This window comes from Crocuta crocuta, unplaced genomic scaffold (assembly GCF_008692635.1).
Source record: "Crocuta crocuta isolate KB4526 unplaced genomic scaffold, BGI_CrCroc_1.0 scaffold496, whole genome shotgun sequence".
In the NCBI taxonomy this organism is placed as follows: Eukaryota; Metazoa; Chordata; class Mammalia; order Carnivora; family Hyaenidae; genus Crocuta; species Crocuta crocuta.
Window position 1 is genome coordinate 137658 of NW_027528870.1, and position 17441 is coordinate 155098.

Sequence of the window (17441 nt, forward strand, 5' to 3'; positions counted from 1 at the left end):
TTAGAACACAGAATTAGCCTATACCATATCATAGATCCCAGGGGAATTACAGGGATAAGTTCCTGGGAACCTCTGGTCACAACATTTTCTTCAATCAATACATAAACTTGTTTTATGTGTGTTTCTGTTTAAAGACACCCTATGCAATATATATTGTTGATTCATTGACATTGAACTCATGGCCAACAACACTGTAACTCATGACTGAATGAAGCTTATCCAACACAGCTTTTGGATTTTCTCCATGAGGCACAACACAGCTTCTTGCACTTGATAACACCATACAGCACTTCAGTACTACCCTGGGGGCCATTATAGACAGCAAAATCTTACATGAACAGCACAAAAATGCAAAAAAATGTGCCACTCAATAGACTACAGGAAGGACACTTGTTTATAGTATGAGAGGGTCTCTTTGTTCAACCTCAGGTGGGAATGTATACTCAAGACGATGTAAAATTTTCACTTCTCTTTACACATATACATCTTCCAATGGCAATAGAAGCATATCAAGTTACAAATAAATTTTAGTGAATAAGTGAATCTACAAATGGAGAATTCGCAAATGAGAATAGACAGTATGTATTTTACTGAAGTGCTTATCAAACACTAGCATGATAAAAGTCAGATTTCTGGTGCCACCTGCACCCCCACCCCGAAGTGTTGATTTAGTAGGTCTGGTGTAGGACCTGAGAATTTGCATTTCTAACTAGTTTTTTGGTGGTGCTGATAGTGCCAGTTTATGGAACTCACTTTGCAAAGCTCTTTCTTAGTAGATAGATGTAACAATTCTCTAAGGCATATACCTTCCTGGAGTTGCCAGCTCAAAAGTTGTGTCAAAAATTTTAAGTCATACTTTGTGCTTACCTTCAACTTTACAAGCAAGATGACATTTTTTTTTTCCAGACTGGGTGTACAAATTTACATTGTGTATCAGTAATACTAGATTATTCCTTGTTATCACCAGTATTTGATATTATCAGACTTTTTATTTTTTGCCAATCATTTGATTTTATTTGTTTATCTATAATCACTGATAAAGTTGGTGGGATGACTCATGTTTGCAATCCTTTTATCTTGTTGGTGGATTTCACCTTTTGTGTGTGTGTGTATACATTCAGCAAACTTAATTTTATTAAATATCCTTTGATAAAAAGATAATATATATATTGTATAAGAAGCACACGGTAGTTTTGTAGTAGAATTTCAGTAGTTTTGCAGTACAGTTTCAAAGTGTATACAAACTAGAATACAGAGATTAAACACTGGTGTACAGATGGCATTCTTGAGCTTTGGATAAACTGCATACAAAACTTGCAATTCAAATATTAGCCAATCTGGAAACTTTACTTCTCATAATATAGAAATGATATTTTGAGATGCAAAGTATCTTTTTTTACTAAACTATATAAACATTTAAAATAATCCTTAAAAACTCAACTTTAGAATTTATAAAGATTAGCTATAGAAATATATTAGCAGTCACTTTTCTTAGAAGTGGACCATTCACTACATTAGTCTCTAACATAAAGAATAGTCTCTAACATAAAGTTGCCTTCATAACCATACTATTTTTGAATCTGATAAACCTTACACTAAGTTGATTATAAAATCCTCTCGGAAAACTTTGGTATGCATCCTCAGAAGGTTTTTTAAAAATACTCTAATATCAGGGCATCTGGATGGCTCAGTCAAGCATCCGACTTCAGCTCAGGTAATGATTTCATGGTTTGTGAGTTTGAGCCCCGTGTCAGGCTCTGTGCTGACAGCTCAGAGCCTGGAGCCTGCTTCAGATTCTGTGTCTCCTTCTCTCTCTATCCCTCCCTGCTCGCATTCTGTCTCTCTATCTATCTCTCAAAAATAAAGAAACATTTTAAAAAATTAAAACAATACTCTAATATCATTTCAGGAGCCTATAAACATTCCATTCTATTTAAGCACAACAGAATAGGTAATGTGTATATTCAACTGCATACAGAATACAGAATCAAAAGCCAACTTATTCTATATATGTAGAAAATCTCCATTTCCAGAGTAACCAAAAAACAAACTATTTAAAAGTATCAAACTTTTAAACAGAAGTTCTCTTTCCATTCTGGTAAAAAATGTTACAAAATTACTCTATTCCATTCATGTACCTTAGATGACTTTGAGGACAAAGCCTCAAAAATAGTTAAGTCCAAGTCTCAAAACCATCTCAATTCCAAGAAGCAAACTTAAAAAAAAAAACAAAAACAAAAAAACATTTCAACGATCTGACAATATAACAAGTATACATAATCAGAAGCCATAATTTATATATTTAGTTATGTATTAGCTTTTCTATTTGTAATTTAGCATTTCTTGGCAGAAATAAGACATGTAAACACACACACATAATTGAAAAAGGTAAATTTTAGGAAATAGTAAGAAATGCAAACCTATAAGGTAAACTGATTTATTTTAAAACTCAATATACCAAATTTCATCTTCTCTGGCATTTTTGGGTTATTGTCATTTAGGAAATTCAAATTGGTGAGAGGTCACGCCCCCCTCTTGAGTGGGCTTCATTTTTCCAGAGTGTCCAGCTGTGCCAATGACTTCCTTGAGCTCATTTTCCACTTTATCTTCTGTCACCAGATCTGTTGCATAGGATATTTGTCTTTGAGTTGCAGAAGCCTGAGTAAAAATTTTCATGTTTGACCCGTTAATTTATAAAACTCCACTAAAAAGAAAAGAAATCCAATGAATTTTTAGGCAAGCCTGCAAAAATATTTTTTTTCTTATTCAAACACTTTTATGGGAGTAAAGATCCTTAAAAAATTTAACTCTTCTATTAGAGTTTTATTTTAATTTTACAAGACTGCAACTCAATTTTCCAGGCATATCACATATTCTTCCTTCTTTCTGCGATGTTCTTGATCAGCTTCTGTGTTTTTCATCAACCTATTTCTCTTTTCAGTTGGAAGTCATCTGTCTTAGTTGTCTGAGATGTATGTGTCACAGGAAATATTATTACCCAGTTCGTGGCAGTGAAGTAGCTGAAGGTGTGGACTGGATCTGATATGTGTACATATCTCATAATGCAGTTTGTACAACCACCTGGAGAATTGTTGTCCCTTGCTGACTACTGCCTGAATTTGTCATGGTTAATGTCTCAAGTCCCTGTACTCCATCTGTGCCTGGACTGGTCAGCTGTAAGGTTCCGTTTGGGGCAAGGGCCGTGTACTGTCCACTGCTAGTTTGATAGATAGGAGTTGGAACAAACATAGAAGTGACAGCAGAAACTCCAGGTTTTCTCCATCTCCTTTTCTGTCCCATGCATCTTCAGAAAATAGACCTTTCAAAATTTTTCTGTAAGATGGGCACCATGCTAGGATCCCACAGGTTTTCTGTGAAGAGACTATACTGTCTGGTGAGTCCTGAGACTCCTCACTTTCTGATAAAGATAATACCATTTGCACATGGGGTGGGCGAATTACAGAAGACTGGACTGTCTGGAGGACCCCCTTAACCTGTAAGTGCTCTCAGGAAGAGGGATAAATGTCACTGGTGCAGCTCCCCTTAATGCCATCTGCTGAGCAATGTGAGAAATAGGAGCTCCCTGAACTGTTGAACCAGGTTGTGGTGCTGTCTCTGAAGTGTTATTCTTGCGGGAATCTTCCCTAATCAACTGCGGCTGCCGTCACCTTTTATATATTGATCATTATCTCTAGGAAATTTTGGTTGTCATATTTCAGGTGACAATTTTATTTGGCATATCACAGACATTGATCAACTTTTGATCCTCTTGTAAGCTGCCACATGAAGATTGTCTTCTTTTCTCTTTGTCTACTTTTGAGATAATTTCCCTTTGTTCTTCAGTTTTATTGTGCTCTGTCTAGATATAAATGTGTTTATTTATACTGTTTAGATGTTGTTGAACGTCCTCAGTCTCTGGTTGGCATTGTAATCAGTTCTGAAAAATACTCATTCCTTGTATCTTCTAACATTGTTGTATTCTCTCTTCTCCACCTGTCACTCCAATTGAATTTTTTTCTGTCTCCATCCTTTGTCTTACTTTCTCTTCCACATATTCTGTTTCCTTCTCTCACTGCTGCATTGTGGAAACTTTTCTTATATATATTTTCTACCTCAATGGTTCCCCCTTGAACTTTTGTCTAAAGTGCTATTGAAACTTAAGGAGTTTTAAATTTAATTATATTTTTGTTGTGGAATTTTTATATGGTCCTCTGGCACATAAACTGACTCAGAGTTTTAATCCCTTCTTACATTTCTATAAACCTGTTAAACAGACATACTTTATATTTCACTTATGATTCCTATTTTACATTACATATGTGAATCACATTTGTGTCTCACAATTATTTTTATTGGCTAGTACTGCCCTAGCAATTGAGCAACCTTCCTAGAGTATGAAGTAAAGGAACACAATAGAACGACCATGGGAACTTGTTACCAAGGACCAGATTTGAATTAACTAAAATTAATTGAAAAGAAGGGCTTTTGGACATGTAGGAAAGGGACACAAACAATAAATTCATAAACACATATCTAAGTAATGTACTATCAGATCGTGGTAAATGCTATGAAAAAGCCATGGTTAATTGATACGGAATAATTGGAAGAAAGAATGGATAATTATAATAAACTGTTAAGGGAAGATCTCTGAGGAGAAGTCTCAGCAGAAGCAAAGTAAGGTGAAGTCATGTGACTATCTGAAGGAGAAGGTTCTTCCAAGATAGAATAGCATATGCTTTGATGTGGGGAGAGTGCACTGCCAGTAGTGTGAATTGTAAGAGCTCTTGAGGAAACATTCTGGCAGCAATTATTAAAAATTTAAAATACAAACTTTTGCACCCCCATCCCACCTCAGAAACAAGGGGAAAGTCATCAAGCACATTAATGGGTATTATATATGTATATGGATGATTATTGTGGCAGCGTTTTTAATGGTAAAAGACTGAAAACAAAATAAATGTCTATCAGTAGAAGTAGATAGCAGTATAAGTATACTATATCATGTAATATACAGCTAAGAACTACAAAATATAGACATAATTGTTAATATTGAAGAGGTCTATGTGGTATATTTGAGTTAAAAAGTGAAGAGCTATAAAGCTGTATGTAAACTATATATATAGTTTCAATATATATATTGAGAGAGAGAGAATGAGCAGTGAGGGCCAGAGAGAAAGGGAGAGAGAGAGAGAAAGAGAGAGAGACAGAATCCCAAGCAGGCTTCGCACTGTCAGTGCAGAGACTGATTGCATGTGAACCTACTGATATGAATCACTGGTGGTGAGAGGAACAAGCGACCAGAAAAGAAAATATATTCATTACAGATTTTCATGGTATTTTCACATTCAGCTTTGCAAAATTGTATATACCACATACATACAGAAATAGTGACATTCTTCTGTTATGTCTTGAATGTTTATAAAATATGGTTCTTGAACAAAAATATAATTCTAAAAGTATTTGACAGATTGCATCTGCTTATTAGAATTTAATAAAGTTAAAATCTTTTTTTAGTATATGTGCTGCCAAAGCAAGCACAAACTTAAAATCAACACTCTAAAAAAACCTAATAACAAAAACAAAATACCTGAACCAAAAACCTAACATTACTTAAAAAAACAACAGCAAAACCCAAACCAAACCAAAACAAAAAAACCCCATACTTATCTGCTTTTGGGAGAACAATTTAATGAAATATATTTCTAAATAGCCCCTCGATTAAAGAGGAATTTTGCATAATGGACAGCAAAATATGTTACTACAAAAAATACTTTGTACTGAACAGCTGAAGCTGTACCAGAGGAAATAGATAGCATTAAATATTTTTTGAAGTCTGAGCAGAAGTAAATTAAACATTCTAATTGACAATAAATCAATAAAAATAATTGTATTTTTTTAAATACAGTAATGTATACAGAAAAGTAATAAGGAGAAAACTAACATACATGAAATAGAAAACTAAATGTCTAGAAAAGATGAACACATCAAACTTGGTGCTTTGAATGTATTAAAATCATAAAATAATAAGCCCAGTTAAAAAAAAATAGATGCTAAATGAAAGTATAAAATCAGGATATTAAAGGAGGAAACCATGGTATAGAAGATTTTAAAATGAAGATATATTTCTATAAAAAGCTGGAAATTCAGAGAATTACAAATTTTCTAAATTCATAATGTTCAGTATCTTTTGACTTACTAATTACAGGTTTCTGGTAGGCCATGTTCCAGTAATGGAAGGATTAGTTTAGATTGGGAAGTTAGAAATGCATCAATATAATCTATGGTAACATCACATTAAAATCAGAACACATAGGGATTTATGTATAGAAATTGGGAAGCATTTGATAAAACGTATGGACACTTTTTTATTCATCTGCACGCATTTTAGAAATTGAAAATCTGTGTAAAATATGCGTCAAGAGAAACCGCCTAAACAAAATAAAGACTTTTTCTAAAAAATGAATATTTAACTATAATGAAGTTAATGTTAAAGTATTTACCATTATAATGGGAAGGACCAATACCTGAAGGTCCATCATTAGCAATTATATTCAGCATTGGTTTTTAGATTGTTGCTAATGCAATCACTACATATACTCCTGTGATATGTGATAGTAATCATGGAAAACGAGACAGAATTGTTATTTGCAGATGATTCAATTGCATACCTAAGAAACTAAGAATCAGAACAAATAAACAAGTAAAGTAACTAGATTAAGGCAAAAATATTCAGATGTCTACACCTCTTCTTTTTACCATCGTATACCTTTAAAAATTGAAGTGGAAAATAAAAATGTCATTCATACTAATGAAAAAAATATATAAAACAAACACTTAAAAATAAATTTCACAAAAATATCCCAGAATCCCAAACTTTATGATATTATTAAAGGATAAAAAATAATGTGATAATTGTAGATGCTTGTTATGAAGACATTCTGTGTTCCTAAATGGAATGATTTAACACTTAAAGTCCACCGCAAATTATAGTGGTGAGATATGATCTCATTTTTCAGAGCTTAAGGCATGGGAGCAAACAATGGATTGTTCACCTTGGTTATTTGAAGGTGATGGGATTAGAAGGGATAGGGGAGTGCTGTGTAATGCTTTACACATCTCTGTTCCATTGCTTCAATTAGCTTTTCACTTTTGTTAGAGTAGGAAGTTTTGTGTGGGCCTGGATGTGCACAGACTCTATCTTATCCATATTTATTCTTTATTTCTTAGCAACATTTCCTTAGGAAAGTTGTTTTACCTATCTGTGCCTTAATTTCTGCCTCTTTAAAGTGAGGTTAATAATGGTTATTACCAGGGGGGTGCCTGAGTGGCTCAGTTGGTTACGTATGCTACTCTTGATTTCAGCTCAGGTCATAACCTCAAGGTTTTCTAAGTGTGAGCCTTGCTTTAGACTCTGCACTCCTATTACTTGGGATTTTCTGTCTCTACCTCTCTCTGCCCCTCCTACATTCGCACTCTGTCTCACTCAAAATAAATACAAAATACATACATACATAAAATAAATTTAAAAATATCAGTCTTTAAGGTGCCTGGGTGGCTGAGTCAGTTAAGCATGTGACTTTGACCCAGGTCATGATCTCACGGTTCATGAGTTAGAGTCCAGCATTGTTTGAGCTCAGGTGAGCATGTGCCCAGCTTCGGTGTGAGCCACACTTCTCTCTCTCTCTCTCTCTCCTTCTCCCTCTTCTTCTCTCCCTCCCTCCCTCTCTCTCTCCCCCTTGGTTGCTTGCACCCTCTCTCTTTCTCAAAAAAAAAAATGTTATTACCTCTGTGGATGACGTGAGGATTAAATGAGCTGCATGAAAATCTAAGAGCACAACTAGTTTAGCACAGTGCACACTCTTAGCAAGTGGAAGTTATTCTGTCTCTGATATAAGGAGCCTTATTCTGATAGTGATTCTCCTTTGATCTGTTCATGTTTAATAGCTCCCCCTCTTCCCTCAGCCAGTTATGGTGTAGAGGAAAGGACATCAGGTCTAAATACGTGGAGCACTGAACTTAGTAAGTTTGAATACTATAGGATTGGTACAATACTGCATAAATAATGTCTTAAAAATAGTTGACCAGGCTGTTATTTTAATTTTCATTAATATTTATTATAGGCAACCTGACAAATTATATCTGTGATAGCTTATAAAATTGCTAAATCAGTCAAGCTGTTAGAATTGAAATGTTGATATCTCTTGACTTATGTCAATACCTGTTTTCTTGTACAAAATATATGGGCAGTAGCATATTATTTGACTTCATAATATTGGTATGTTTTTACTCATTTCCAAAACATCTCATTCTTTTCTTTTTTTCCTTAAGTGAGTTCTGTACCCAATGCAGGGCTTGAACTCACAACCCCGAGATCAAGAATTGTGTGACAGGTGAGGCTTAGACAGCCAGGTGTCTCCAATATATCTCATTCTTGAAGTACATTAAAAATATAGAGTAACCAGACATGGTTACATGGTTACATGAAGAATATTTTTAAAAGTTAATGATCAAAAACCACTTCATGTCAGTTTCTTTTACAGTTTTTCAGTGTTATGAAAGTTGTTTTTGTTCTCAGTAGATTTAAATATACTCTGATTATATCATCAGCAATATATATTTAGCTTTAAAGTTAATTTCTCATTTAAAAGCACCTCAATTTGAAAGAAGATATGTTTCCTTTTTTAATTCAAGCTCCCAAATGGTTGATAAAATCATGGCTATTGAATCCGCAGTGGTAACTACCGTTTGTGAGGGTCCTTTGCCCTGTGCCTTGTTTGAATCCCCAGGCATGTTCTAGTGTCTCTTGTTACAGTGGCACTCCCATTACAAAGGGTATGATGGTAAGTTTATTTGTATTTCATATTTATTGCTTTCTTTGCTTTGACAGTTGTCTGAAGACAAATATTTCAGAAAAGACTCTTGATTTGGCCCAAAGTGTTATAGTTTTACAGTTTTACCTGACACTATGAAGAAATGTGTCATTATTATAGTTAACTCATTTTCCTTATTTTAAACTTGGAAGTCCAAACTTAACTGACAGTGTCTGCTTTTGGATATTTTGAGCCATGTTCAAACTTGCCGCCCTAAAGACTTCAAATACAAACAATGACATGTTACTTAAAAAATAATAGGTCACCTGGGTGGCTTAGTCAGTTGAGCATCTGACTTGATTTTGGTTCAGGTCATGATCTTACAGTCATGAGATCGAGCCCAGATTGATGCTCAGCATGGGGCCTGCTTACTTTTTTTTCTCTTTCCTGTACCCTCTACCACCCTCCCTGCTGCCTACTGTACTCAGACTCTCTAAAAAATTTTAAGAAAATAACATAATAACATGAATTTTGATCATGAGGTTAAAAAAAAGAGGTGATAAGTGGTACAAGTAAATTAGTCATTCACCGAAGAAGTATTTTTAAAATTCAAAGACTTGGTGCTATAATTACAATAGTGAGGAAAAATAGACATAGAACCCATAAATCTACCTTTGTGTAGCTTACATTCTAAGGGGAATTCTAATACTGATCAGGTAAAATCATATATATATACACAGGGAGAGATAGAACTCCTCTAATGATGCAAAGCGTGGGTAGGCTTAACTAAGAGGAAAGTGTATTCCACGCAAAGGGAATGGAATAAGTAGGAGGGACTGGGGGAATGCTGAGAGAAGTGGCTTTATGAGACAAAGGCTGAATGATCTTCTGGAAAATGAAAAGGGACTCAAGCAGAGCCAGTGTTTAGGACAAAGGACTCAATGACTGTTAGATTCCTTCTTGTCAGTAGCCACCCACAATAGTTAATCATTATCATGAGTTTCTGTGTATAACACATACAAACACATCTTGCTGTTTATAAGACATTTAAAACAAACATTTAAAATTTTGCTGATGATTGGGGTGCCTGGGTAACTCAGACCATTAAGCATCCGATTCTTGATTTTGGCTCAGGTCATGATCTCATGGTTCATAAGATCTAGACCCACCCACTGTCAGGCTGACAGCATGGAGCCTGCTTGTGCTTCTCTGCCTCCCTTTCTCTCTGCCCTCTCCTGCTTGCACTCTCTCTTTCTCAAAATTAATAAATAAACTTAAATAAATAAAATTATACTGATGATTAAGAAGGGCATAATTACTTTATGAAGTATAATTTTTTTTTAATTTTTTAATGTTTTATTTATTTCTGAGAGAGAGACAGCATGAGTAGGTGAGGGTCAGAGAGAGAGGGAGGCACAGAATCTGAAACAGGCTCCAGGCTCTGAGCTAGCTGTCAGCACAGAGCAATGCAGGCCTCGAACCCACGACATGAGCTGATGTCAGACAATTCAAATGACTGAGCCACACAGGTGCCCCTTGAAGTGTAAATTTATACATCCTTTAACCCATTCCTTTTTCCCTTGAGAAACCTAAAAAAATTAGCTAACTAGTTCAACAGGAACCTGAATGTTTTTATATTAAAATTTTAACTGTATATCCATAGGGTCAACAATATCGTTATACTTTGGTTGTCATAGAATATTAATTCCCTTATTTTTAAATTCATGACTAATTTAAAATTTGAATATTGCCTATAATTTTAATGGCTCATAAAGAAATACTTGATACCTAACCAACTTGCATTCGAATTGGCTCTTCTACTACTGAACACAAGAATTCCATGTGTGGTAGGGGTAGGACTTATCTGGCATTGGGGCTTGCTTCTGGTAGAGATACATATAAATATTGTTATATATCATGCATTGGTTCCTCAGTTCCTTCTAAAAATGGTTCATCTGTTTTTATTATTAGATGTAGTATGTTTCAGTTATAAAATTGAAGACAATTATTATCTTGATAATTGAGTCTCCTTTGTGAGGGTATATACCATTTAAATATCTCGGTGTCAGCTTATTGATTTTATTCAGGGTCAAAATTAGAAGCACCATCAATAATCTCAATACAGCACAATGCTGTGCATGGTACAAAGTTTAAATATTTAGTCACTGAGTTGACTCTTACAATGTCAAGGGGAAAACACAGTTAATAGGATACTAAGTACCTAAGGTGACACTAAAGAAGAACTAACAAGTAGACTCATGTTATTTATGTGTCTTAGTCATATTTGTTTCTCATGTAATATGCAGATATGAGAAATCATTTTTTATCTTAAAATTTATATTTTATCATTGTTAAGAACAAATATTAAGCAAAGACTAAATTTTTGAGCACTCCATATATTTTACTTATTATGGCATGTCTACTTGGTGTTAGATTCATAGAGAAGCCCAAATGTCCACAAATAAAAAATTCAAGAGAAATGGAAATTTCACCAGAGGTGAGAATACTAAAATTGCAAATATTATAACCACCTTATTTTCTTTAGTGTTAATATGCTTTATTTCAAAATTGAATATAATAAAAATGTCAGGATAAATTAAATAACTAAATTGTAAATGTACCAAATATTATATAAACTTTATTTCCTTAATGCAGTTATTATACATACATTCATATTTACATACATACATAATTACATAAATGCATACATACGTATGTAGAGAGCGAGAGTATCCACAAGGGCCTTGCTTCTGGTAGAGATACATATAGATGTATGTGCATATGTAATTAAACGTATTTCTCAAATTTTCCAGTCATTTAGTGTTTCTTGAACTTTACCCTGGTAATATGAAAGAGAAGAATTAGAATATAAGTAACTTTTGTAAAAGAAAATATTAGTTCAACATGACAACTTTAGTCCTGTTTTAACACTAGATAGTAATATTCATCATACTGTGCATACAATTTAAAGTGAGAATGAGAATCTTTATTTTTTCCCCCCAAAGCTATGGAGTGTTCACAGCTTAGGTTTTTTAAAATAGCTTAGGTTTTTAGGATTATATTAGGGACAGTTTTTAAAGAAACATTTGTGTTTCATTTTTTTAATTTAATGATTGGTTTCAATGCTTTACATTTAGGGAATATATGGGCTTCAGTTTTCTCTCATGTACAGGTACTTATTAAAAGAGGTTTGTTGTTTCATCCAATAAATTTGCATGTTAAAATCACACACTCTTCTTATACACAAAATTCTAAGTGTATACTAGATTTATATTTTTCTAAAATTCTGAAATTAATAATGGGATTGTTATAGAACCTTTGTATGTCATGTGTTTACAATTTGGAGATTCAGATGGAATAACTGATAAATAATTAACCTTTACTTGATCAATAGAAATTACATAGACTAAACAAATCTGAATGGTTATTCAAACTATTTAAAAAAATAACCATAAGCCTTTGCAAATTATCAATTTACAAAGTTAAGTCAATCGGTTCATTGATGTTTCTACCACAGGTGTCTTTTAACCTTATCAGAAAAATTGAATTTAAGTTTTGTTAATCTACTTTAAGAACTGCATGTAGTCATAATGAATGCAATTGAATTTCTTTAAAATAGTTAGACTTAACAGCTATTCTCAGTATTCTCACCTAGATTAGTGAGTTGTTCTTTATGTANCTCTCCCTCTCCCCACTATTTTACCCCTTCTTCTCCCCCACGGTCCTCCATTAAGTTTTTCCTAATCCTCCTATACATGCGAACATATGGTATCTGTCCTTCTCTGCCTGACTTANGTCTTTGGAAAAAGTGTTCATATCTTCTGCCCATTTCTACACTGGATTATTATTTTATTTTTCGGTTGTGGAGTTTGGTGAGTTCCTTATAGATTTTAGATACTAGGTCTTTATCTGATATGTCATTTGCAACTATCTTTTCCCATTCCATTGTTTGCCTATTAGTTTTATGGATTGTTTCCTTTGCTGGGCAGAAGCTTTTTCTCTTGATGAGGTCCCAGTAGTTCATTTTTGCTCTTGGTTCTTTTGCTTTTGGGGATGTGTCAAGTAAGAAATTGGTGTGGTGGGAGTCATGGAGGTGGTTTTCTGCTCTCTCCTCTAGGGTTTTGATGGTTTCCTGTCTCATATTCAGGTCCTTTATCCATTTTGAGTTTATTTTTGTGTATGATGTGAGAAAATGATCTAGTTTCACTCTTGTGCATGTTGCTGTCCAGTTCTCCAGCACCATCTGTTGAAAAGGCTGTCTTTTTTTTTTCCATTGGATACTCTTTCCTGCTTTGTCAAAGATTAGTTGACTGTACACTTTTGGGTCCACTTCTGAGTTCTCAATTCTGTTCCATTGGTCAATGTGTCTGTTTTTGTGCCAATACCATACAGTCTTGATGATTACAGCTTTGTAGTAGAGGCCAAAGTCTGGGATGGTGATGCCTCCTGTTTTGGTTTTCTTCTTCAATATTACTTTGGCTATTCAGGGTCTTTTGTGGTTCCATACAAATTTTAATATAGTTTGTTCTAGTTTTGAGAAGAATGCTGGTGCAATTTTTATTGGAATTGCATTGAATGTGTAGATTGCTTTGACAATCTACATTGTCATGATTCATGATTCATGAATTCATGATTCATGTTCAGATTTTCTGTTTCTTCCCGAGTGAATTTTGGTAGTGAGTGTGTGTTTAGAAATTTGTCCATTGCTTCTNCAACATTTTCCTCAGTGTCCCCCTCAGGATTTCTTGTAGGGCTGGTTTAGCAGTGACATATTCTTTCAATTTTTGTTTATTTGGAAAGACTTTTATTTCTCCTTCTATTCTGAATGAGAGGCTTGCTGGATAGAGGATTCTTGGCTGCATATTTTTTCTGATCATCACATTGAAGATCTCCTGCCATTCCTTTCTGGCCTGCCAAGTTTCAGTAGATAGGTCTGTCACCACTCTAATAGGTTTCCCTTTGTATGTTAGGGCTCTTTTCTCCCCAGCTGCTTTCAGAATTCTCTCTTTGTCCTTATATTTAGCCATTTTCACTATGATATGTCATGCAGAAGATCGATTCAATTTATGTCTGAGAGGAGTTCTCTGTGCCTCTTGGATTTCAGTGCCTCTTGGATAGTCAGTTCTCGACTATAATTTGTTCAAGGACCCCTTCAGTGCCTTTCCCTCTCTTTTCCTCTTCTGGAATTCCTATGATACGGATATTATTCCATTTGATTGTATCGCTGAGCTCTCGAACTCTTGTGTTCCTGTATCAGTTTATTTCTCTTTTTCTCAGCTTCCTCTTTTTCTATAACTGTGTATTCTAAATCACTTATTCTCCTTTCTGTCTCTTCAATCCCTGCATTCGAGGCCTCCATTTTATTTTGCATCTCATTTATAGCATTTTTTAATTCATCACAACTATTTTTAAGCTCCATAATCTTTGTGGCAATAATTTCTCTGCTGTCTTTCATGCCTTTTTCAAGCCCAGTGATTAATTTTATGACTATTGTTCTAAATTCTTGTTCAGTTATTTTGCTTATATCTGTTTTGAGCAGTTCTTTAGCTGTCAATTCTTCCTGGAATTTTTTTTTGGAGGAGAGCTCTTCTATTTCATCATTTTGGTTAGCTTTCTATTGCTTGTTAGTTTTAAAAGCTTGTTATGCACTCAGCACCTATGAGTGCTGCTGTACCAAAGAAGGCTCTTTGACTGTCCAGGACCGGCCATTCAGAAAGTGTTCTTTGAATGGTGTCTCTTGGTCTCTCTTGTTGAGACCTTGGTTATTTTATTTTCCTACTTGTAGTGGTATTTGGGACTCTCCACCATGCGTACTTTGGCTTGTTTTTTGAAGTAGCCCTGGAAAAGAAAACAGGCAGACAAACACACAGGGAACAAAGGCACACAAACACACAGACAAATCCAACAAACACGCAAACTGAAAGGGAAAACAAAAAAGAAAAAAGTGACACATAAAAAAAAAAGAAAAAAAGGAGGGAAGGCAAATAGTAAAAATAAAAAATACATAAAAAAGAGAAAAGAAGAAAAGGAAAAAGAAAAAACCCAATAGACAAAGGACAGTCTAAAACATATAACCAGAATTCCCAGCTACAAATAAATAGCCGGGTGTATGCAGTGCTGGTGGAAGAGCATAGTGAATGAGAGAAATGACAGGGTGGTGAGGAAGCAAAATTAGAAATGAAATGAGCAGGCAGAAGGAGTAAGAGGCTTATTTCAAAGAGAGCAACAGTGGAATATGGTTGGAGAGGAGGTAAAAGAAATGATGATGATGCTACTCAGAGACACTATATAGTCTTATTAGTCCCTGGGGATCTAGCCAAGCTAGAAGTACAAAGGTGTGGCCACCGCATCCCCTCTAGGTCAGGCTGGCGAGCAGGGAGCAGTTTCACCCAGGGTCGCTTGGGACGAATCCGTCCTGCCTAGGGTCAGCTTGACAGCAGGAAACCGGATCCGTCTGTGTCTGGAGCGGAGGTTTTTCTCTTCTCCAGTGACAGGGACAGTGTCTTGAGCAGTTTCGGCCACTTTTTCTTTTTTCCCCTGGACTCACCACATCTCCCAGCAAAGGGAGATCCCCCCCACCCCCATGTCTCCAGTCCTGGCCTGATTTTAATTTCCCCAGTTCACACTCATGCTATAAGGTTTTCTCAGTGGACTCTGTCTCCTTTTCCCCCCAAACTCCTGGATACTCTAAGGGTTACTATGACTTCAGGCCTTCTCCGTTTTTGAGATGGGGGTGAGTGAAATGTACAGAGCTCCCTACTTCTCCAGCATCTTGCCTCCCCCTCATTTTCTGTAATTTTTAAAATATATAAGTACTATTTCAGTTCTACTTTTCTAAGACTAATATGCCAACTTTTTGAAGAGGTTATTTTTCATGACTCTGTTCCATCATTTGTAGATGGTACCTCTGCAGATGGAAGTTATGTGTTTGTTAAATAAGTGGTTTTTAAATATTTATTTAGTTATTTTTAATAATGTATTCATTTCTAAATTTACATCCAAGTTAGTTAGCATATATAGTGCAACAGTGATTTTGAGAGTAGATTGCTTAATGCCCCTTACCCATTTAGGCCATCCTCCCTTCCACAACCCCTCCAGTAACCCTCTGTTTGTTCTTCATATTTAAGAGTCTCTTATGTTTTGTCCCCCTCCCTGTTTTTTGTATTATTGTTCCTTACCTTCCCTTATGGTCATCTGTGTTGTATCTTAAAGCCCTTATATGGGTGAACTCATATGATATTTGTCTCTCTCTGACTGACTAATTTCACTTAGCATAATACCCTCTAGTACCATCCACATAGTTGCAAATGGCAAGATTTCATTCTTTTTGATTGCTGAGTAATACTCCATAGTGTGTGTGTGTGTGTGTGTGTGTGTGTGTGTGTGTGTGTACACATCTTCTTTATTCATTCATCCATCCATGGACATTTGGGATCTTTCCATTATTTGGCTATTGTTGATAGTGCTGCTGTAAACATTGGGGTGCATGTGCCCCTTCAAAACAGCATACTTGTATCCCTTGGATAAATACCTAGTAGTATAACTGCTGGATCATAGGATAGTTCTATTTTTTATTTTTTGAGGAGCCTCCATACTGTTTTCCAGAGTGGCTGCACCAGTTTGCATTCCCACCAGCAGAGAGATTATTTTTCTTCACATCCTCACCAATATCTGTTGTTGCCAGAGTTGTTAATGTCAGCCATTCTGATAGGTGTGAGGTGGTATCCCATTGTGGTTTTGATTTGTATTTCCCTGATGATGAGTGATGTTGGGCATTTTTTCATGTGTCAGTTGGTCATCTGAATGTCTTCTTTGGAGAAGTGTCGATTGATGTCTTTTGCCCATTTCTTCACTGGATTACTTGTTTTTTGGATTTAGAGTTTAATAAGTTCTTTATAGATTGGATACTAATCCTTTATCTGATACGTCATTTGCAGATATCTTCTTCCATTCTGTCAGTTGCCTTTTAGTTTTTCTGATGGTTTCCTTTGCAGTGCAGAAGCTTTTTATTTTGATGAGGTCCCAATAGTTCACTTTTGCTTTTGTTTCCCTTCCCTTTGAGACGTGTTGAGTAAGAAGTTAATATGTCCAAGGTCAAAGAGGTTTTTACCTGTTTTCTCCTCAAGGATTTTGATGGCTTCCTGTCTTACATTTAGGTCTTTCATCCATTATGAGTTTATGTTTGTGTATGGTGTAAAAAAGTGGTCGAGGTTCATTTTTCTGCATGTCACCGTCCAGCATTCACGACACTATTTGTTGAAGAGACTGTGTTTATTTCATTGGATATTCTTTCCTGCTTTGTCAAAGATTAATTGGTCATACATTTTTGGGTCCATTTCTGGGTTCTCTATTCTGTTCCATTGATCTGTGTCTGTTTTTATACTTGATGATTACAGCTTTGTAATACATCTTGACGTCCAGGATTGTGATCCCTCCAGTTTTGGTTTTCTTTCTCAAGTTTGCTTTGGCCATTGGGGTCTTTTCTAGTTTCATACACATTTTAGGATTGTTTGTTCTAGTTCTATGAAGAATGCTGGTGTTATTTTGATTGGGATTGCATTAAATATATAGATTGCTTTGGGTAGTATTGACATTTTAAAAATATTTGTATTTCGTATCCAGGAGCATGGA

At 35.2% G+C, this 17441-nt stretch overlaps 1 pseudogene; it reads right to left on the bottom strand.

Moving 5' to 3' along the window:
• Positions 1-2766: 2766 nt before the first annotated feature.
• LOC144225294 (cyclic AMP-dependent transcription factor ATF-1 pseudogene) lies at positions 2767-3249 on the bottom strand (annotated as a pseudogene).
• Positions 3250-17441: the final 14192 nt, after the last annotated feature.